This window comes from Cricetulus griseus, chromosome 9, assembly GCF_003668045.3.
Source record: "Cricetulus griseus strain 17A/GY chromosome 9, alternate assembly CriGri-PICRH-1.0, whole genome shotgun sequence".
NCBI classification, from domain to species: Eukaryota; Metazoa; Chordata; class Mammalia; order Rodentia; family Cricetidae; genus Cricetulus; species Cricetulus griseus.
Window position 1 is genome coordinate 9,564,247 of NC_048602.1, and position 8,383 is coordinate 9,572,629.

Genomic DNA, 8,383 nt, shown 5'->3' on the forward strand with positions numbered 1-8,383 from the left:
AGGCCCTAGTCCCTTGATGTCTGGCAGATGGATTCAGACCAGACACATCTGATGGTGTAGGAGACTGGCGGGGTCTCAGAGAATGGCGGGAGGCATGCTCAAGAGGGAGCGTGGACATCGGGCAAAGGGTCCACAGCAAACTGTAGGACCTCAAGGAGTGAGAGTGGACAATGGCCAGGGGACCATGGGCTTCATGTTAAAAAAAAAAAGCCTGTGTGTGTCCTCTAAAGTCTCTGGCACTGACAGCCTTGCTGAGGTGTGTTTTCCTGTGCAGGACATGGACAGACCATGCGGGTTGACTCTTAAAGGAGGGGACTATTGTGTCTCTGTCCTTTGCCAGAAAGCTGCTGCCACATTGTAACTTTCTATTCTTCTTAGCAATTGAGATGGTTACTTCAAGAATTTAAAAGGCTGGAAATGTAGGTGCCTGGCTGGACCTGGCCTAGGTTTGATCCACAGCAGCACAGAAAGCAGGAAAACGGGTGCCCACCTGCACTCACAGCACTTGGGACCTGGAGAACGTGGGGACTCCTGGCCTCCATGGGAGCTGGTTCACACACACACACACACAAACCAGGGTCCGGGTAGATGAGATGGTTTAGTGGGTAAAGTGTCGTTTGCAAATCTGATACCTGACTTCAATCTATAGATCCTGATGTCAAAGGAGACACCACAGCTGCCTGTTGTCCTTGAGATGCGTCCATTTCTCTCTGTCTGTTTCTCAGTCTGTCTTTGAAATGGCTGAAACAATCATATTTTTTTCAATTTTTATTGCTTCAAGTTATAAACAAGCCGGCTTCCCATGTCAATCCCTTCTCCCCACCCCTCCTCTCTTCCCCCATTTCCCCACTAGCCCTCCAGCTCATCCACCCTCTGCTCCACAGGGAGGGTAAGGCTCCATGGGGGCTCCCCAAAGTCTGTCATATCATCCTGGACAGGGCCTAGGCCCTCCCCCATGTTTCCAGGCTGAGAGAGCATTCATGCAAGTGGAATGGGCTCGCAAAGTCCTTTCTTATGCCAGGGATGAATCGTGATTCACTACCAGGGGCCCCATAGAGTGCCGAGGCCTCCTCATTGACATCCACGTTCAGGGGTCTGGATCAGTCCGGTGCTGGGCTCCCAGACATCAGTCTGGGGTCCATGCGCTCCCCCTTGTTCAGGCCAGCTGATTCTGTCAGTTTCGACAGCCCGGTCTTGACATCTTTGCTCTTCATTCCTCCCTCTCTGCAACTGGGTTCCAGAGCTCAGTTCAGTGTTGAGCTGTGGGTGTCTGCCTCTGCTTCCATCAGCCACTGCATGAAGGCTCTAGGATGACATATAAGGCAGTCATCAGTCTCATTATAGGGGAAGGGCAATTAGGTTATCCTCTCCACCATTGCCTAGGTTGTCAGTTGGTGTCATCCTTGTAGATCTCTGGAAATCTCCCTAGTGCTAGATCTCTCCTCAAACCTATAATGGATCCCTCTGTTATGGTATCTCTCATCCTGCTCTCCTCTGTTCTTCTACCCACTCAACCTTTCTATAACCCCACTTCTGTCCCGCGCGATCGTCTCGCCGGCAAGAACGACATAGGACACTCGGATCCTTCTGTAGTAAAGCTTTAATGCGTCTTGAGAGAGAGAGCATAAGCTTATAGAGCAGAGACCCCGAGCCAAGAATCCCGTCCCCTAATAAAGGCTGGCAACCGCCGCCTTGGACGTGTCACCCCATGATTGGCTGTAGCTCATCGGACCATATGACGTCATGGAAGAAGCAGAGATCAAGGAATGGAAAGTTACCCAGCGCCTGCGCAATAACTTGTTTACATTCGGTGCCTGCCGGATGCAGGCGCCATCTTGTAATGGAGAATGCAGGGACGGCTCCCTACACACTTCCTCCTCTCCCCTCCTCTTCCCACCCCACACCCCCTCCCCTCATTCTCCCAGATCACTCTCCCTTACCCTCATGCTGCCAATTAGCACAGAAGATCCTGGCCCCTTCTCCTTCTCCAGGGTCCATGCATTCTTCTTACAGAGTTCTCCTTGTTTCCTAGTTTCTCTGGTGATGTGTTTTGTAGGCTGGTAATCCTTTGCTCTGTGTATCAGATTCATATATGAGTGAGGACATACCATGTTTGTCTTTTTGTGACTGAGTCACATCACTCAGGATGGTTTCTTCTAGTTCCATCCATTTGCCTGTGAATTTCAAGATTCCATTGCTTTTTTCTGCTGAGTTTGTACCACAATTTCTTTATCCATTCTTCAGTTGAGAGGCAACTAGGTTGCTTCCAGGTTCTGGCTATTACAAACATCACTGCTATTGTTAGACCCCCGAAAACTCAAGTATCCGGGGTCTCAGGCCAGGTTCGCGGTCACCCCAATCACCAGGCGGATTCGAGAGCTTGCTGCAAACTGCATGAGGCTTTATTGTAATTTAACGAACTAACCCCATGTTAGCTCGGGCCTTTCACCCACCCGCCATGGCAGACGGCTAGAAAAGACGGCTCCTACGGGCTCCCAAAAGATCTTATAGGGCAGCGTAAGGGGAGTGTCTAGGGGTACGCACAGGCTTACGATTGGTGTGCTTCCAGGCTTGGAGGGCTTGCCCTGTGTTGATTGGTCAACTGGTTGTTATGGCTCATAGGCCCTCCCAGGGTGGTTGCTATGCTCTCTACGTCATTGCTGTGCGCTTGTCCGTAAAGCACACCCAGAGCCATAAAGCATAGCGCCACCAGCTAACTTCTGATTGGTTCCTTGTCACGAGACAGGCATCTGACTTTCTGGTTTCTAGGACAAGGTCATAGAAGCACATGTTCGACCATTATGGCTGCCAAAAGGGAAGCCGGTTCCTTCACTATGAACATAGTTGAACTTGTATGAATGCGCATTCTTTGGGTATATGCCCAAGAGAGGAATTGCTGGATCTTGAGGTAGACTGATTCCCATTTTCCTGAGAAACCACCATACTGATTTCCAAGGTGGTCTTACAAGTTTGCCCTCCCACCAGCAATGGAGGAGTGTTCCTTTTTCTCCACATCCTCTCCAGCATAGACTGTCATTGGTGTTTTTGATTTTACCCATTATGAGGGGTGTAAGATGTTATCTCAGAGTTGTTTTGAGTTACATTTCTCTGATGGCTAAGGATTTTGAGCACTTTTTTAAAGTGTCTTTAAGACATTTTAGATTCCTTTGTTGAGAATTATTTAGTTCCGCACCCCACTTTTTAATTGCATTTTTTGGTGTTTCGGTAGCTAGCTTCTTGTGTTCATTGTATATTTTGCTGATCAGCCCTCTGTCAGATGTGGGGTTGGTGAATATCTTTTCCCAGTCTGTGGGCTGTCGTTTTGTCTTTACTGACTGTGTCCTTTGCCTTACAGATGTTTCTCAGTTTCAAGAGGTCCCATTTATCAATTGTTGATCTCAGTGTCTGTGCTACTGGAGTTATGTTCAGGAAGTGGCTCCTGTACAAATTCGTTCAAGGGTACCTCCCACTTTCTTATCTAAGAGGTTCAGTGTAACTGAATTTGTGTTGAGGTCTTTGATCCATTTGTGCATGGCGACAGATATGGATCTAACTGCAAACTTCTACATGCCAGAATCCAGTTATGCCAGCACACTTTGTTGAAGATGCTTTCTTTTTTCCATCATGTAACTTTAGCTTCTTTGTCAAAAATCAAGTGTTCATAGGTGTGCAGGTTAATAACAGGGTGTTCAACTCCATTCCATTGGTCTACCTGTCAACTTTTGTGCCAAAATCAAGCTGTTTTCAGGACTATGGCTCTATAGTAGAGCTTGAAGTCAGGGATGGTGATGCCTCCAGAAGTTCCTTTATTGTACAGAGTTGTTTTGGCTATCCTGGGTTTTTTTTTTTTGGTTTTCCATATAAAGTTGAGTGTTGGTCTTTCAAGGTCTGTGAAGAACTGTGTTGGGATTTTGATGGGAATCGCATTGAATCTGTAGATTGCTTTTGGCAAGATTGCCATTTTTACTATATTGATCCTACCTATCCAAGAGCATGGGAGATCTTTCCATTTTCTGGTATCTTCTTTAAATTTCTTTCTTTAAAGACTCAAAGTTCTTACTGTACAGGTCTTTCACTTTTTTGGTTAATATACCATAAGATATTTTATGTTGCTTGTGGATATTGTAAAGGGTGATGTTTCTCTGATTTCTTTCTCATTTCATTTATCATCTGTATATAGTAGGGCTACTGATTTTTTTAGTTAATTTTGTATCCTGCTACCTTACTGAAGGTGTTAATCAGCTGTAGAGTTCCCTGGTAGAGTTTTTCGGGTCACTAATGTAGACTATCATATCATCTGCAAATAGTGAAAGTTTGACTTCATCCTTTCCAATTTGTATCCCTTTGATCCCCTTTTCTTGTCTTATTGCTCTAGCTAGAACTTCAAGGACAATATTGAAGAGATATGGAGAGAGTGGACAGACTTGTCTTGTTCCTGATTTTAGAGGAAATGCTTTGAGTTTCTTTCCATTTACTTTGATGTTGGCTATTGGTTTGGTGTATATTGCGTTTATCATGTTTAGATATGTTCCTGTTATTCCTGTTCTCTCCAAGGTCTTTATCATGAAGGGATGTTGGATTTTGTCAAAGGCTTTTACAGCATCTAATGAGATGATCATGTGGTTTTTCTTTTTCAGTTTGTTTATATGGTGGATTACATTGATGGATTTTCGTATATTGAATCATCCTTGCATCCCTGGGATAAAGCCTACTTGATCATACTGGATGATTTTTCTGATGTGTTCTTGGATTCTATTTGCCAGTATTTTGTGGAGTATTTTTGCATTGATGTTCATGAGAGATATTGGTCTGTAATTCTCTTTTTTAGTTGTTGGTTTGTGTGGCTTGGGTATCAAGGTTAATAGTAGCCTCGTAAAAAGAGTTTGGCATTGTCCCTTCTGTTTCTATTGTGTGGAACAATTTGAGGAGTACTGGTATTAGCTCATGTTTGATTTTCCGGTAGAATTCTGCAGTGAAGCCATCTGGCCCTGGGCTTTTTTTGGTTGGTAGACTTTTGATGACTGCTTCTATTTCATTAGGGGTTATTGGTCGATTTAAGCTGCTTATCTTGCTGGTGTAGCAATCTTCATATCTAACAAATTAGACTTCGAACTAAAATCAATCAAAAGAGATGAAGAAGGGCATTTCATACTTGTCACAGGAAAAAGGAAAAGTCCATCAAGTTGAAGTCTCAATCCTGAACATCTATGCCCTAAATATGAAGGCACCCACATTTGTAAAAGAAACATTATTAAAGCTCAAACCACACATAAAACCACACACACTTCAGTAGGTGATTTCAACACCCTGCTCTCACCTTTAGACAGGACCACCAGACAGAAAATTCACAAAGAAACAAAGAATCTAATAGAATTTATGACCCAATTGGGATTAACAGACATCTATAGAACATTCCATCCAAACACAAAAGCATATACCTTCTTCTCAGCACCCCATGGAACCTTCTCTAAAATTGACCACATACTTGGCAACATAGCAAACCCCCACAGCTACAAAAAAATTTAAATAATCCCCTGTATCTTATCAGACCACCATGCTTTAAAGTTAGAATTCAACAACAACACAAACTGCAGAAAACATACAAACTCATGGAAATTGAATAATGCCCAATTGCACCATTTCTGGGTTGAGGAAGAAAAAAAAAAAAAAAGAAATTAAAGCTCTCTTTCCTGCTGCTCCCCGGGGCAGATGGGACTTATCCTGTCTCCCTCTTCCATGTCTCTTTACCTCTTTTCTCTTTCCTTCCTCCTCCCTCCCCTTTCTAATAAGACTTCTGACTAAGAAAAAAAAGAAATTAAAGACTTCCTAGACTTTAATGAAAATGAAGACACAACGTGCCCAAACTTATGGGACACTTTAAAAGCAGTGCTAAGTTCATAGCACTAAATGCCCACATGAAGAAACTGGAGAATGGTCACACTAGAGAATTGACAGAACAACTGAAAGCTTTAGAACAAAAAGGCAAACTCACCACAGAGGAGTAGACACAAGGAAATAATCAAACTGAATTATTAGGGCTGAAATTTCAATAAAAGTAGAAACTAGGAAAACATTACAAAGAATCAATGAAAAAAAGAGTTAGTTCTTAGAGAAAATCAACAAGATAGACAAACCTCTATCCAAACTAACCAAAGGCAGAGAGAGAGAGAGAGAGCATGCTAATTAACAAAATTAGAAATGAAAAGGGGGATATAACAACAGACACTGGGGAAATCCAGAGAATCATCAGGTCATACTTTGAAAACAGGTACTCCACAAAATTGGAAAATCTAAAGGAAATGGACAGTTTTCTGGGTAGATATCACTTCCCAAAATTAAATCAGTAATGATCATATTTTTCAGATGAACACAGCTTCATGTTGTATCCTGAAGATCAAAGCCTCGCAACCAGAACCGCTAACTTCAGGCTGCCCATCTCCACCAGCACCAGCAACCATCTTCCAAAGTAAAAACACAGCGATGGGACTTGTCCCGTTAGCTGTGCTGTTCATCTATTCCCAGTCTCCTGACCCTCACTAGCGGGGAGGGAGGGGGAGGAGAAGATACCCTCACTGACACAACCCTGCAGCCCCAGCCTTCAGAGTCAGCAGAGAGAAAGGCAGCTAATGGACTAGGTGGCCGGGGCTGGCAGGAAAGGGATTGTGGGGGAAGGTCTGCACCTTTAGACCACAACAGCAAGAGTGGTTCATGGAGTCCACTGTAGCAGGAGAGCCGGCTGATCAGTAACCAGATAACTGCCGTGGCAGAGAATAATGGGCTGCGGTAGGCAGTGACATCCACTGAGGAAAGTCCTCTGACAGTTAGGTGACTGTGTGTGCAGGTTCCTGGCGTGTGATCTCTGCCATCAGAAGGGTGACAATACAGATAGGCTTGTGTACAGTTTTAGGAGTCCAGTGGGAGCCACTCTGCACCTGCTTCCTGCCATCGCCATTCTGCTGTATAAATGGCAGGCCATGAAATCCAGGGTCCTGCCAACAGGAACAATCTGGTTGGCCACATTTGCAGATCCATGGTGGAGAGCCACAATCTCCAATGCATGCCCACGGGGAAGTCATTTCACGTCTCAGCTGTGACTTGTTCCCTAGTCCCACAAAGCTAAGTGGCCAGGCCTCCAGCAAGCCCGTGCGCTGACGTTTGCCCACTCTGCTCTCAGGTCTTCCTTGCACACACTGCTGTCTCCTTAGCTCCCTGAGACCAGCTCCTTCTCCTTCTGGGGAATGTCCAGGGTCCCAGCACATACTCCAGATTCGCCTCAGGCTCACACTTCCCCTTTGTCACCACCAGTCTCTGTGTGATCCTCCATTCTCCCTCTGTCTGTCTCCCTGGACACTTCTGCCTCACTACTGTGCAGGAGAGCAGAGACGGAAAAGGCTGCATCAGCAAAGAAGGCCGGTGACAAAGGAGATTACAAGTCCATCCCCACCTGACTTCATACAGTAGAGAGGACTCAAGAGATGCCAGGGATAGGAGCTGGAGAGGTGCTTCAGTGGATACAGGCACTGGCTGCTCCTCCAGAGGACTCAGATTCCATCAAACACACAGCTCACAACCTTTTGTAACTAGTGTCATGGGATCTGATGCCATCTTCTGGTCTCAGTGGGTACCAGACATACACATGATATATAGACAGAAATGCTGACAAACCACCACCACTCACCACTACCATCACCACTACCACCCCCATCACTACGACCATACACACACACACACACACACACACACACACACACACACACACACACCACAAATACACACACACACACACACACACACACACACACACCACACATACACAATACTCACCACACACACCCGATATACACAGACCACACACACACAACACACACATACACATCACACACACACACACACACACACACACACACACACACACACACACACACACATACACACACACACATACACACACACACATACACACACACACACACCACATACACAATACTCACCACACACACCCGATATACACAGACCACACACATACAACACACACATACACATCACACAACACCACACAACACCACACACACACACCATACACACACCATACATACACACCACATACACAATACTCACCACACCCCCCAATCCTCTTCTCCCCATTTTTTCTATTTAAATTCCATTTCCTGTATCCCTAGTGGGATCATGGAATTGAGAGACTCCAGCATGGCTCTATTACCACAGGACAAAAAGTCAAAAGTATTTCCTGTTTTATGTAGGGTTTTTTTGTTGTTTTTTTTTTTTTTGGTTTTTTTTTTTTTTTGTGAAGGAGTGGTTCAACACAGGGATTTTCTGTATAACAGCTCTGGATGTCCTGGAATTTGATTTGTAAACCAGGCTG